At 34.5% G+C, this 15118-nt stretch overlaps 1 pseudogene; it reads right to left on the reverse strand.

Moving 5' to 3' along the window:
- The window catches only part of LOC135215731 (hemicentin-2-like), a 107339-nt pseudogene extending 103775 nt beyond the window's left edge, over window positions 1–3564 (reverse strand).
- Between the last annotated feature and the right edge of the window lie 11554 nt (window positions 3565–15118).

Consider the following 15118-nt stretch of genomic DNA (forward strand, 5'->3'; position numbering starts at 1 on the left):
TCTTTTGGCTAGTTGTGAGCACTTAGAATGATTTATCATGTGTACGGTTGTTTAAATATTATATATATATATATATATATATATATATATATATATATATATATAGATATAGATATATATATATCATGAATATTACTGAAATAATGTACAAAGAATGTTTTACAGTACTACTGTTATGTAGAAACTTTTTCTTTGCGATCATGGTAAATTTGTTTCTGGGCATAAAAACTGTTAATTTTCTCGCTTAATTTGGTGTGTCAGTGACGAACAAACGAAGAGATAATTAAGTTCGATCACTCAGACCCTTTGCAAGATTCATTTCAGTTCTCGTATTGGAAAGCGACTTGAATCCTTGATGTATGTGTGTGTGTGTGTGTGTGTGTGTGATTTTTTTTTTTTTTTTTTTTTTTTTTTAAGCGAGGCTTTCGATCTTTTAATCGAAATGTTTGTACGTCTTCAGTATGACGTTCCAAACAATTCTGAGATGTTTATTCGTTATACCCCCGTTCTGTTATTTTTCCAAGTAACATTTATGCGAGTGAAGCAGCAGTTTATTTGTCAGATTGCTCCTTTTATCATTTATCTTTTTACTTTCAATTTCAGCGTTTCTCAGATCTAAAGTTCAATTTATTTTCCAGACTTCTAACTTTTTTTTTTTATTCTTGAGTGTCATGCACGTGGCGTCGACATCATAGGAGAAATTATACGTGATGAAACCTTTCATATTAGGTTTCTTTTGTTTTTATTTTTTTTTTTTTTTTTATTTTTTTCCCCTTTTAACACAATCGAAATTAAACACAGCTTGTATCTTATTTCTTTCTCTGTTCTCCAGACATATTGTTTATTATTTCTTCTACATTTTCCTTTATTTATTGCAAATACCTCTTGGAGTCAGCCCCTTTCTATATTTTACTAAACTTATTTAGCAGACTTACCTTGCTCGATATTCCTTTATTTATTAATTAATTAATTTATTTGTTTGTTTTATTTATTTTCTTTGGCAATTTGACCTCATTTTGCCAAATGAAATCTATAATAAGCAGACCTTCAGCTTTTCACCACCTCCAATTCTTCCCCTCACGTACTTTTAAAATCAGAACAAATATCACAAAGGCTAACCGTAACGGGGCAGAAAGCAATCAGAAAGCTCTAGTAGTTCTGTAGAGTCCCTCTAATCTGCAGGAAGTAGAAGAGAGTGGACAATGAGACATTTTGTTTTAGTCGTATTATCATATGTCAGTTGTTTCCCCGAGTGTTTCTGACATTTATATGCTGTTATTATCATTTTGCATGCACCTTCGAAATGTATGTAGAGACAGATTGGTTTTTACATGAAGGTGATGCTCACTCTACTGTTACAAGACGATCCATTGCTTTATAAGTGTTGGCTTTTCAACAAGTTGTTTTTATTCCTGTTTATTTTTTTTATTTTATTTATTTATTTATTTTTTAAACGAGAGTTGTCAAGTGATGTGTATCGACCGGTTTAAGCGTTTTGTCGCTCCCAAGATGAACATGTAAAATAATGTAAAATTCTGATGTAAAATCATTTAAAATTCTTGTTGAGTCTGCCCACATGGACAGGGAATTATTCACTTCTTTCAGTTGTTGGTAATCTGTTACCATAGGAGAAAGTGATTACATATTTAATAATAGTAGAATTAAAATAGTTGAAAGGGTGAAAAGTGTTGAGGTGCAAAGAAGATATTGTTGAAAGTTTAGTCCATGAAATCTCTCTCAAAAAAATAAATAAGTAAATTATAGTAACTTTCTACAGCCTTAATTTATGTTGTGTAGGTAAAAGGAAAACTAATAAATTCAAAGAAAATACCCCTCTAAAAGTATTATTTTTACATACACAAGATAGAAATGGTTGAATTCCGTTGGGCGCCCGAATAGATCAGTCCCCCTACTACGAGTTTTATTACTCCTGTGAAGATACTTGAAATAATATGATTTCAGAAATTAAATTCCTAGTTTTACTGGTGGCGTTTTATTGAGTAGTTAAAACTAAACCCTTAAGAGCCAAAAGCGTAGCGATGTTAGTTAAAAGCCTTTACGCATTTATTTTCTTGTATCCATTTTGGAAGCCCTATTTTATCCACTAAATCGGACAATTTGTGTAGATAATTTTTGGATGGATCGAGACGACTGTAAACCAATTTCTTTTTCGTAAATAAACGAAAGTAATAAATGATTTTGCCGATATCCGTTCGATCATTTTAACAAGAGATAATTAAGTGGCGTTTTACGCTTGACACGTTTGATAAATGTAAAGCAGACACTCATTCAATTATTCCTTTTGTCACGCCCTGATTGGATTCTTCTTTATATAGTGTTGAAAATATATTTTTGGATTAAATGAAGAGATTATGGATGAGGAATATAGAGGTTAGAATTTTTCAACGTGATAGCACGCAAACGAATTAACGTTAGTTGAGGAGCTATTAGTTAACCTTGAGAAAATAAAACGAAATACTAGAAAAGTGGTTATTTCAAACTAGTGGTTTTTGCTGGAAAGCTACTATCAACGTAGGATAATCAGTTTACATTTTGATGTGAATAGATATTTTGAAGATTATTGCAAGACAAAAGTCGTTATGACGCTTTTGGATTTTTTTTTTTTTTTTTTTTTTTTAGCTACTTATTCCTGGCCCATCTCCATTACTCAGTTACCAAAACACCAATCATGGCCGGTTAATTACTTAGTGAAAGGAAAGGGCTGTTGTGATTTGTCCAACATTAATAAGTGGGCTGCTGCATTTAATTGGGTTCTGCTTTAAACACGTGATCTTGCAACATGGAAATTGAAGTATTCGAATTTAAAGCTATACACTGTGATAGGGGTGGTATATTTATCTGCATGCGGATTTTACGTTATATTTCTTATACAATTATGTATATATGTGTGTGTGTGTCCCGAAAAACAGATTCAGGCAGTCACACAGGCTATCCTGCTTCCTTATATACACATACACACATATTTACATACACAACATACATACATAATATACATGTGTGTATATATGAATGTGTATATACACATATATGTACACTTATTTATGTAATTTATGCCGTGACCTTTTTTTTATGTCCACGAATATTTAACTACAATGGCGTTTTCGTATCAATCATATATATATATATATATATACATATATATATTTATATATATATATATATATATATATATATATATATATATATATATATATATATATATATATATATATATATATATATATATATATATATATATATATATATGTATGCAGGAGTAATATATAAGCCCCTTTTCATTGAAAATTTGAATGAAAAAACTAAAAGGATATTCATACTTACTCCTTACACGCTATCATTCTTCAAGCACATAAAAAAAACAACGTGAATATTAATTTTTTTTTTTTTTTTACTAACCTGATTCTTCGACCGCACAAGCGTGGGCCAGAATGAACACAAAGACCCTCCACCCCAACATTTCTCTTCTCGTCCTCTTATCTTATCTTCCCGAGTGAGGAGGCTTGAAGAATCGACCAGAACACCGTTGGACAAGGAAGAATTCATGAACGAGACGTTAGTTCAGGTACTGGGGGAATTACTTTTTCCTCTCGTTAAGTGTTGTTTATATAGATATATATATATTTTATACATATATATATCTATAGATTTATAATATATATATATAATATAATATATAATAATATGTATATATATATATGAATAATTATCATATCACGTGAATCATATAAATCATTCGAGCTACAAATGTCCTTTAATATCTAATTCGGACGGAATTATTATCTACTAAAAATTTCATTCCGGTACATATATGAAAATAAATCAATTCCGAGGTAGAGCGATTTAGATATTAAAGGACATTTGTAGCTCGAATGATTTTATATATATATATATATATATATATATATATATATATATATATATATATATATATATATATATATATATATATATAGAGAGAGAGAGAGAGAGAGAGAGAGAGAGAGAGAGAGAGAGAGAGAGAGAGAGAGGTGCTAGACTATGTTAATACTGAATGGATGAGTTATTTTTAAAGATTATCATATGTGTCTGTGGTTTAAGTCATAAATACAGGGTGTTCATAAAGTCCCTGTACCATTACAAGTATTTATTGCTCAGAGTGGTGCTGGGACTTTATAGACACCCTGTATGTAAGCTGGCTTGTATGGTTATATCTTCCATACTCACAAATAAACGTTATAAAGTTTGATACCATGTAGTGTTTAAGAGTTTTTATTAGCAAGTTTAAGTATATTATTACAATAGTAATCACGTCCTACAAATAAGATCCCAAGATACGAGTGAACTAAGACTCGATGTAAAACAATAGATTGATTAGGAAATAAAATTCATTAAAACTAACCCCAACGACGTGCCGAGCTCTCAAATTAAATTGATTTTTTTTTTGTGCCATTTCAGTTTCCCCATATTTTGAGATGAGTTCCTTAGCACATAGACTGACGAACCGTTTTCGGCTAACTGTAAGCTGCTTAATTCACGTTGGTCCATTCCGCTTACCAGGTAAGAAAGCAGCAGTTTATGCAATGTTCATTTTGAAATCAGTTTTCTTTGTGAATGTCCTAATAACGATAAACCTAACATTTATTAAAAAAAATGTTGCTGATACTTATTTTTCATTTCGAACTCCCCGTCATGTTAAAAATTTTCTATTATTATTTCCAGATTGTTCAAACTACGAACGTCGCGATATACAAGCTACAAGTAAACTGGAAATAGTTGGCAACTTTTTTCCTTGACATCATCGTCTACTTCGAGCAGGAAGTTGACTGTTTTGAAAACTGGGAGTTCTGCCGAAGTGTTGGTGAACAGCTGCTGGTGTTCTTGTGGTCCTATATTTTGGCTAATTTCCTTGGATCCAGAAACAGTTGCTGTGAAACAAATGAGGTAAGAGGTCCGTGAATATGCGGTAACAACAGTGGCATATGTAAAGAGCGTCAGAATATGCGTTCAACAACGGAAACCCTAGCCTCGTTTATTAAAAACCTTCTGTCGGTTTCAGCGATGGTGCTGCCATCTACTGAGGGAATTTACCATGATGATCTGTTACAAAAAATGCAGCATTTCTCAATGTCAGTTCTGAGAAAGAACCCCTTCAGGTTACAGTTCAAATAAAAGCTTCACTGAATTTTTACTATATTTATGTAAGTGAGAGCACGAAATTTGTTCAGAGAACTGTGGACAGGTTAAAATTGTTAACCAAGTTCTACAATTACACGTCTCCCTAAAAAAAGACGTGTTTGTTGAAGCTTCAGATGAAATAATGAATTCAGCTTTGTCAAGGCATTTGAAAACAGAGGGAATCATCCGCTATAAATAGGTCCATGGAGAACTCATAGAATTATTAACAAGTGTCAACAGTTAATATCAGACTGAAAAAAATGTTTCTTAGGATATGCATTAATTAATCCGTATAAAGGACAATGACATGTAGGTGTTGTTAAGTTGGACATATGCAAAAATAAAAGTGTGAGATGCAATTCTAATAAAGGCGACCTCCCTGACGTGACTTAAAAAAAATAATAAAATAAATAAAGAAGGATAGGTTAAACATAAAAAGGAAGTTGTTAAAGGAGAATGGTCGAATTACAGTTATTGGAAATAACCTTAAATAAGCAAATAAACTTGAATAAGCAAAATAAAATTAACCAGTTTCATATTTCTGTACAAACTTGACATTTTATCTTTTTAAGAACGCAAGATAAACAATGAGTGATCCGACCTCCTGCTTACTCAGGACGCGTGCAAGATTTTCCCCTCACGACTGAGTTGTAAACATTATTTTCGTAACTTTTCAAGTAAATTCAAAAAGAGCCTTGTTTCGCGAACGAAAATTGAAATAGATGCACTATATTTTATTAGAAATAATTGTTCTTCACTGTTTAACATATACATTATTTATTTTTTACATTTTCATTCCTAATAAATAAATCATAAATATTCTATATCCTAAAATTCCTGTATCTTTAACTCAACGCGAAACACCCTTTTCAGACCTTCTTGGGCTCTTCCATTGACCTTTCCTACCCCCCAACAAGAATAATAACAACAACAACAAAGTAGTTTGTAAGTTTACTCCCCGTGTAAGCGATAAAGAGGTGAACTAGAGTACAAATATATATATATATATATATATATATATATATATATATATATATATATATATAATATATATATATATATATATATATATATATAAAGCTCTTATCAATATTATTCTCTTAAGGGGAATTGCTATCTTCATGAGTAAATCGTCTAATGTGCAGGTTCTGAATGTAGAATGTTCATTGAAGTATTTCAGGAGTTGAAATTCAGCTAATCAATGATGAAGCATTAAAGGGAAAGAAAGATAAAAGCTCTGTTATGAATTTATGTATTCCTGAGAGGAAATTTAAGCCGTAATGTAATGGGAGAAATTACCTTAAATTCACGTAATATTCCATAGCAATCTGTTTCACGCCTGAAAAATTATCTCAAAATGAAAGTCTCTTGGTTTATTCTGAAGCAACATGTAGAGTAACTCTATACTAAATGAAACTATGGAACAAGGTTACATAGGTTTTATTTGAAAGATCTGCAAAATCATGTAACTGATATTCGGAACAATCGTTGTGAGTTGGCCTTATTGCTCAATCATGCTACCATTAAAACCGAAAAATGTTGACTCGTTAGGTAAAGGGTACGGGAAATTCAGTCATGTTTTGGACACTGATGCTGTGAAAAAGAATGTCCTAATAAACATGGGGCGATACTGAAAATAATAAAGGTGAATGTGGCAATATCTGATGCTGGAAGTAATTTGCTAAAATACAGTTTAAATCTTTATTTTTCATGAGATTTTCAAAGCAAAATTCATCACGAAAAGGTGAGTGAGCTCCTGAATTTTCTGAACTGTTAGTTAAAAACTGAAATGGGGAACTCAGCTTGAATGTAGACAAAAGCCTAAAAAAATTGATTAAAACTGAAAATTCATAGAATCCAAGATAATATCAGTGACGTTATGAAAATAAGAGCCAATGTTGGCAGTAGATTAAAGAGGAAAAAGCGTTTGCATATTCGCTGGAGAAAAAATAAACTTTTTAGTAAAAGTTAAAGAGAATCTCATATTTCAAAAAAAGGAATTTGCAATAAACCTGCGCAAGAACTGTTAATAGAATTAATCAGTAATTTTATGGACAGAGCAGAAAATGACATAACAACAGCTGTCGAACAGTAGATGAGAGTGTAGACAGCCCAGCGTGGCAGGTAAAAATAAGATGGTCTCTGGGTAGAATTCTATGAAAACCTTTTGGAACGATTTCAAACACGATTTTGTGATCCTAGTAAAATTTCATTCGAAAATATTGTATTTTTAACACTGAACAAATGGGTAATTATTCTCGCGCAGACTGAGGGAGATTTCGACACATTACTAGTTGGGGACCTACTCGTATATGAAGTCTAAATGTGGATTTTAAAGTAACTGAAAAAATAATAACATTGAAACATGAGTTACAACTGGTATCTTCTGAGCATTTTAGCTGTCGTAAAAATAGCCCAATAGTCATTGTCTCCCGTAGTGCACCTCCTGCGGTGGACTATAGGCATTACTTAAGGTTCTTTGCAACGTGCCTTCGGTCCCTAGCTGCAACCCCTTTCGTTCCTTTTACTGTACCTCCTTTCATATTATCTCTCTTCCATCTTACTTTTCACATTCTAATAACAATTGATGCATAGTGCAATTGCGAGGCTTTCCTTCTGTTGCACCTTTCAAACCTTTTCTGTCAGTATCCGTTTCAGCGCTAATTGACCTCATAGGTCCCAGTGCTTGGCCTTTGGCCTGAATTATATTAGCAATTCAGTTCAAGCAATAGTCACTGTCAGTATCTTTATGAGCGATATTACGGTTTACTCTGATGAAATTCCCTAGGAAGTAGCTTTAATAAACTTGGATTGATCAAAAGTATTTCATCGTGCTGATCATGACTTTATCTACAACTTTAGGGAAGTTTAGTTTCGACAACTGCTTTATTTAATTAGTACTTAAGTATTATAAAATATACATCAATAGTAACCTCTCGGATCCCACTAAAATATTTGTAAGACTGGGATATCACGTATTCTTTATTTGTTATATTTTATCAAGAGCCCTTTTCAGAATGATAGAAAAAAAACCAGCTTTTAGTGTTCACTCAGTTACTTAAATTTAGCCATGATACTTATTTAATTTCCACCAACCCATGTTTTTTTTTTCCAGCACATCGGCATAGCACGTTACTGAGCCACTATTAGAGGGTTGTAAAAAGAACTTTATCCACTGCAAGAAGTATTGCATAACGTAGCCTACTTCTGCTCCTGTGACCCATGATAAAGGTAAGAGAGAGTCTTTACCACTGCAATTGATCCATATCATCTAAATTCCATTACAGAACAGTTCAAGCTTCCCTCTAATTTAAGCAAGCAAAAACCTATTCATGCTTATGGTTTGTTTTGTATGGTGTTTTTACGTTCCATGGAACCAGTTGTTATTCAGCAACGGGGCCAACGGCTTTACGTGACTTAAGAACCATGTCGAGAGTGAACTTCTGTCACCAGTAGTATACATCTCCAACACCTCAATGGAATGCCCGAGAATCGAACTCGTGGCCACCGTGGTGGCAGGTAAAGACCATACCGATCACGCCACTGAGGCGCTTTCACGCTTATGGAGACTCTAGCTTTTCATTTATAGTGACCGGTATGTTAATTGAACTAATTAAAACAGTTTTTATATCGTTGCCCTTCTCTCTTCTCATAATCTCAACATCGTTTAAAATTATTATTTAAATATCGCATGTCGCGGAATATGCAACTAGTCAAGGGATTTTATCTCGTGAGTTTTAGGGTAAAGCTAGCATACCCTGTCCGGTTTCTGTGCACATTTGTGTCAGGTTACCCTTACCCACCATATAGACAGGTATTTATGATGGTTTATTTCCTCTAGTAACTACTTTTGTAGAAACAGTATCACTTATTACTGGTCTCGTTATATCCACTGACAAAATCGTTTGGCATACGTTTGGCAGTGCTCTGTTTCGGGGCATCTCAAGTGGTCAGCAAACATATTAGATTGCATAAAACTGATGGTACTCGTCATGGGCACCATCGATGCATATCTGTATCATTCTAGTTTAATTTGACTCTTCTTCATCACTTTCAACCAATCAAAATGCAGAAATCAATGTCTCTCCTTGAGAATAGAGAGGTATATATCAGTAAATATGTCCCTGTCCTTGATATGAATGGTAGTCACTCAGAAGAGGAAAGAATTCACAAGTCAACTAAACGTGAAATACCCAAAAGTTCACCGATGCCATAAAATCGTCAGTAAAAGCAAGAATATTACAGTCTTTGTAGTCTAGATCTCTTTGTGGGAGATGGCAGATCCCATTTTCAAAAGCAATAAGATATTTTCCTGAAACGTCGTCATTAACTTCAAAACATCTCTTAGCTCAAAGTCAGGTAACAGATGCACAGGGAAAATATTTCTTGTCAGACCAAAACCATTAGCATTTTGTCCACTCCCAATCGACATGTGGCAAATTTTTGCCCAGATGTCAAGGATTTGAGACTTCAGTATATGTTTGTTAAGAAAACCTTGCAGTATTTAGGCATTCTTAATTGGGCCATTCTGATTTTTTTTTTTGCAATTCTAATGGTACCTGAAAATGAAAATTGCTCGCTATATAATGATTCCAAAGCAAGATGAACTCACATAGTTTTGGGAAAGGACTTTTCATTTGTATCAAGATACGTAAATACTAGCTATATTGTTCGGTGCAATTACAAAACTGCTACCCTTAATAACAGTATGCAGGAATTTAAAAAGTAAATATTTGTTCATAAATCCTGAAATATATAGAAACGAGAATCCATATTGATACTGCAGAAATGGACGCTTTGGTTGAAAATACACAGGAAAATATTCGTTCACAGCATTCAAAATTCTACGGAATTTTTAGCACAACAAATTCTGTACCAAGGGGCATCATTCAAGACTGGTTTATTTTATATTTACTTTCGAAATCATAGTTGAACGCGCCTGTGACGCAAGCGTGATCAAAACAGATATTATTCAAATGAAGTTTTATGGCTCAATACGGAAGGAAGCAGATAACCGTTTTACATTATTTTTTAACGTTTTAGCGTCAGCAACATAAAAGTACCTGGTACCATAAAATTACGTAATTCTGAAGTATCTAATATCCAGCTCAGTTTGTTATGCATAACCCAACATGTATCTGAGAATGACGTTATTCGCTTTTGCAGGAAAAAAAAAGGATACACGAAGCATTGTCGAAATCTGATTGAGAAGACCATATATTTGTTAATTGATATTGCTATTTAGGATTATTTTTTGGGGTATATGTTTATTATATTACATTATCGAATGTTATAAACTTTGCCTCTTGATAAATAGCAAATCTCTTTGTGAGACGAAAATTAAGCAAGGTAAGTACTAAATTCGTTATTTATTATTTTCCAGTAAAGAACCCATGCCTGACGCTCTCTCTCTCTCTCTCTCTCTCTCTCTCTCTCTCTCTCTCTCTCTTCCAGTCTCTCCGTCGTTCTCTTCCTCTTCTCTCTCTCTCTCTCTCTTCACCCGACCCTCTGGACTAACCTGGCATTTATTTGAATTGAAGTCTGAAGGTGGAGGCCAGTATTTATTTCATTTATAAAGACTTCGTTAGAGGAATAGCATGAATTGCAATAACAAAAATGTCAGTTCTTTCATTCATTCTCCAGAATTTTCGCATTCTCACGGGAATGTCGGATTCCGAATAAAATAGGAATTCAGATACATACCACATACACACACACACACACACACACACACACATATATATGTTTGTGTGTGTATATTATACAGCACGTGTATGTATTTTAAGATACCAAAAGGAATCAGAGGAATTGCATTGGACTCGGTAGCATCCGAAGTCAAATTCATATATTTCACAGTAAAAGAACCAGGAATAGTTTAAAGGAATAGTTTAAATGACATCGCCAGGAAAGTAGTCAAATCAGCATCTTTTGCTATTGGAGACTCGGTAATGGAAAATAGAAAATAAACTACTATGAGATTCAGGGCCTCTGTAACACGGTTTTTTGGTCTTTGCTCCTTATCAAGGCATCGGATGTAGCTGAAAGTTGACATATGTATATTGCACAACCACACACAAATTTTGTCACCAGTATCAATAACCTAAACTCGATAGTTTTGAATTTTATAGAGTAAAAATTATTTAGCCGACGCCATGGCCAATGATAACGAGCTAACAGTCGAAAAACATTCATTACGTAAGCAAGGTAAACACACCGGTTTACGAAATGTTGCCCCGCCCATCCACCAGACAGAAACTCATTCACCTTTTTCCATCGGCTCTGAAACCCATAGCAGTCAAGAATGGCTAACAGGATTTGGAATTGGTTGCCCCCGTAGGTTTTGCAAAACTGCATTTGTCTTACGACTTACAACTTTATACAGTCAAGAAAAAGCCCGTGGCCATACTTACTGTAGCCTGAATAGGTAATTATTCAGCTTCTAATTTAAATCCAATGTTTATGGTCTGATTTGTATTAGCATAACATGATTATAATACTTGTAATGTCATTCAGGATTTTGAACATTTCTATTAACTATTCACTATGCACCAAGAGAGAGGGAAAGGGAAAGAGCGAGATTGTATGTAAACAGTCTTTATATAACTATTTTTGTTAAAGTAAGATTTTTATCCAAAGTAAATACAAGCTTATATGTGCTAAAATCTCCAGCAGACCAACGGATCATCCGATATTATTTTTCGTCTTCTCTTTTGGCTGTACGACCGTGTTCGATATAAAGACTATGAATGGCGGAACGATACTAGAAGTGGTGGAGTATCTGTGCTAGAGTAGTAATACTACTGTAGCAGTAGTGCTGCCGCAAATAGTAGTAATAGCCAGTAAACGTTTAGGCCAACAGGGGCCTCAGTGTGTGGTTTGATGTTTGCTTTCTCACCTCGGTGGTCGCGGGTTCGATTCTCGGCAGCCATTCCATTGAGGAGTGAGAGATGTATATTTCAGGTGGTAGAAGTTCACTCTCGACGTGGTTCGGAAGTCACGTAAAGCCGTTGGTCCCGTTGCTGAATAACCACTGGTTCCATGCAACGTAAAAACACCATACAAACAGTCATGTATGGACGTAAAACCGAGTCAGCTGCGCGCCAACATATTATATACGGGCTGCTCTGTGAGCAAGACCCGTGCTCGGCACAAGGCCAGCTTAATCTTAAACAACAACAACTAGGCCAACTGCTGGGATTCTTGAGGATCATTTAGCACTTCTTACAACTACTCGAAAAATGAGTTTTTATAGCCAGAAGTTAAATTTTCTAATCCAACAATGCCCACGATAGCCGTCAGTGTTATCCTGAATTATAACGGAGCCAAAGTGGGTGGAGCCTCATGAAGTCATCATTCTGACGATCATTATTGGTGAAGGATTTAGGAAAGCCAAAAATACGGTACCGGCTATTTTTTTTTTTTTTTTTTTTTTTTTTTTTTTTTCAGTAAATAGGTAGATAGCCAATAAATAAAAATTGCTTGACATTGGATATAGCAGTTATCAATCAAGATTGTCTACTATGTTTTTGAAAATTACCAAATATTCCCTACATCTTGTCAATCTGATTGTGACATATAAAGTAGACTGTAATTTCTTAGGACACTTATATTGGGAGTTAGACTAATAATCGAAGTGGTTTTGTATTTATTAACATATTTTGTGGGTTTGTTCATTATGACAATTATCAGTGGAGAATTTTCAGAGTTCATAAAGGTGTACTGCTTTGCTTGTACTTAAATTTGTATGTCATTGTTGCCCAGAGGTCTTGCCTTCGTTACGTATAGCCAATCATCCATCGAGAAAAGGGGAAGAAATGCTGTCATAAGTTACGTAACGAGTGCGTTCGGAACCTTTTCTCTGAGTACGTTGGCACGTTCTCAAAAAAAGTCACCTTTTACATTATAAGTACCAAATTTATTCAACCTACGTAATACAGATACAGTCAAAATTTATGTGTAGATATAATGTATTCTAAATAAGTGTTATATTTATGAAATGCATAGATAAAAAGTTATTGCGAAAAAACCGTGTTACAGAGGCCCTGAATCTCATAGTAAGTTTTGAGAAGCACCAATAAATCCCAGCTTGTCTACAAAGACACCACGGATACACTCTAGAAAAAGGGAGACTTTAAGCCATTACAGATTCCTGTCCCTACAAAACCTAATGGTAGATGGTACCCCTTTCGAACCATTACTTTCTAAATGTCCTGCTCTGGCTATACTGCACTAAGAGACTCATATATATAGAAATAATAATACCTTGCGTCCCAGCATTTTTCTGCCTAAATTCTTGAGCGGAGCTTGTGAAGTTAGTGGAGCAGAATTATTTTGGGGCATATTGCAATGATGGATGAGGAACTTATGGTCACAAGAAATTCCCCCAGGGTACGCTAGTCATATTAACGACGTTTTCGCCAACGCAAATGACATCAGTGAACTGAATAGCCTTATTGAATGGTTCTGCGAAAAATCAGTCCCAGGTTCCATAAGGGGGAGAGAAAGTGGTAATGTGCCTTCCGTACCCTGGGGTGATGATAGCTGTCTGTACCCATTCCTTTAGCACGACATTCTATATGAAGCCCATGAGTATAAAAGAAGTGTGATATCTGCCTTCGTCACCCATTGGCAAGGTATACATGCAGTAAGCTGGACCACACTCGTCTAATCTAGTTATAATAAGCAGCTTGTTTAGACGACAGAAGGCAATGATAATCAAATAGACAAAAAACGGAGAAATTCGAAATGAACCCATATCTGAATTACAGACGAACTAATGAGAAGGCATTATATAAATTCTAAGCATTTTTATCCCCACGACGAAGTTACGAAGAAAGATACTTGTAAAGAAAAAAAATATTAACAAAAGCCAAAATCAAACAAGTGTGGTAATGTAAAGGGCGATCCCTGTTGCCATTACCCTACAGGGTAGGTACCCCATTAGACAAAACTACAGGGTGTCCATTAAGTCCCAGTACCATTACAAGTATATATTGTTCAGAAACTATATAACGTAGAGTAATGCAAGTTTTTGTAGAATGTTCTACATTTCTTCAAGTTTACATTCAGAGCATTTCATTCTACAAAAAAAAAAAAAAAAATACATTACTCTAAGTATATGGTTTTCTGAGCAATAAATACTTTTAATGTTGCTGGGACTTTGTGGACACCCTGTATGATTCTTAAATTTAATGCGCTTTGAGCTGCCTACTTCAATTGCCCTTCTGCCTCGATGCTTCGACAATCCCTTCGTTCTTTCCACCTGGCTGTCTCACTTCTTTGCCTTTACTGTGCTCCAGTTTCCCCTCAACTTTAATGCATTACCGACGAAGAAGGGAAAGTAGGAGGAAAGCTATTCAAGTTATAATGAACCTCTAAATCCTAATACCCGGCATTTTCTCAACCTCCGACATGAAAGGAACACGCAATAAGCAGTTTAACTTTACCATAAGAGTATTAATAACAGTTATGAAAGGCATTCCAGCCGTGAATTTAAAAAGTGCCTAATCTTCTTTTATACCAGAAGTAATGCCTCGTCTGAGGGAAATTCTCTGGAGAAGCGTGATTTTTTTTCTTTTTTTTCTATCGCGCACTCGCTTGTTGACTCTCGAGACATATTTTTGCTTTATACTCCTGCAGGTATTCCACTTGATAGTTCCTGCGTGCTTTCATTTGGACACTTTTTTTTCCGAATCTTAATAGTAAGGGTTAACATTCCAAAGATTTATTTTATAAAGGAACATGGAAATACCGAAGTTAAATTTTTGACGTATTCATCTACTCGGCGTCAAAAATAAACTTCATGAACGTAAGAGAACGGAGAGAAACCTTATAAAACTCGACAGTTATTACATAAGACATACTTAAGCCATAGCACATCTCTTCCAGGTGCAGATGTTCATAAACAATGGATATTCCTTGATTCACAAGGCGGTTATTGTTT

Source organism: Macrobrachium nipponense, chromosome 5 (assembly GCF_015104395.2).
Source record: "Macrobrachium nipponense isolate FS-2020 chromosome 5, ASM1510439v2, whole genome shotgun sequence".
In the NCBI taxonomy this organism is placed as follows: Eukaryota; Metazoa; Arthropoda; class Malacostraca; order Decapoda; family Palaemonidae; genus Macrobrachium; species Macrobrachium nipponense.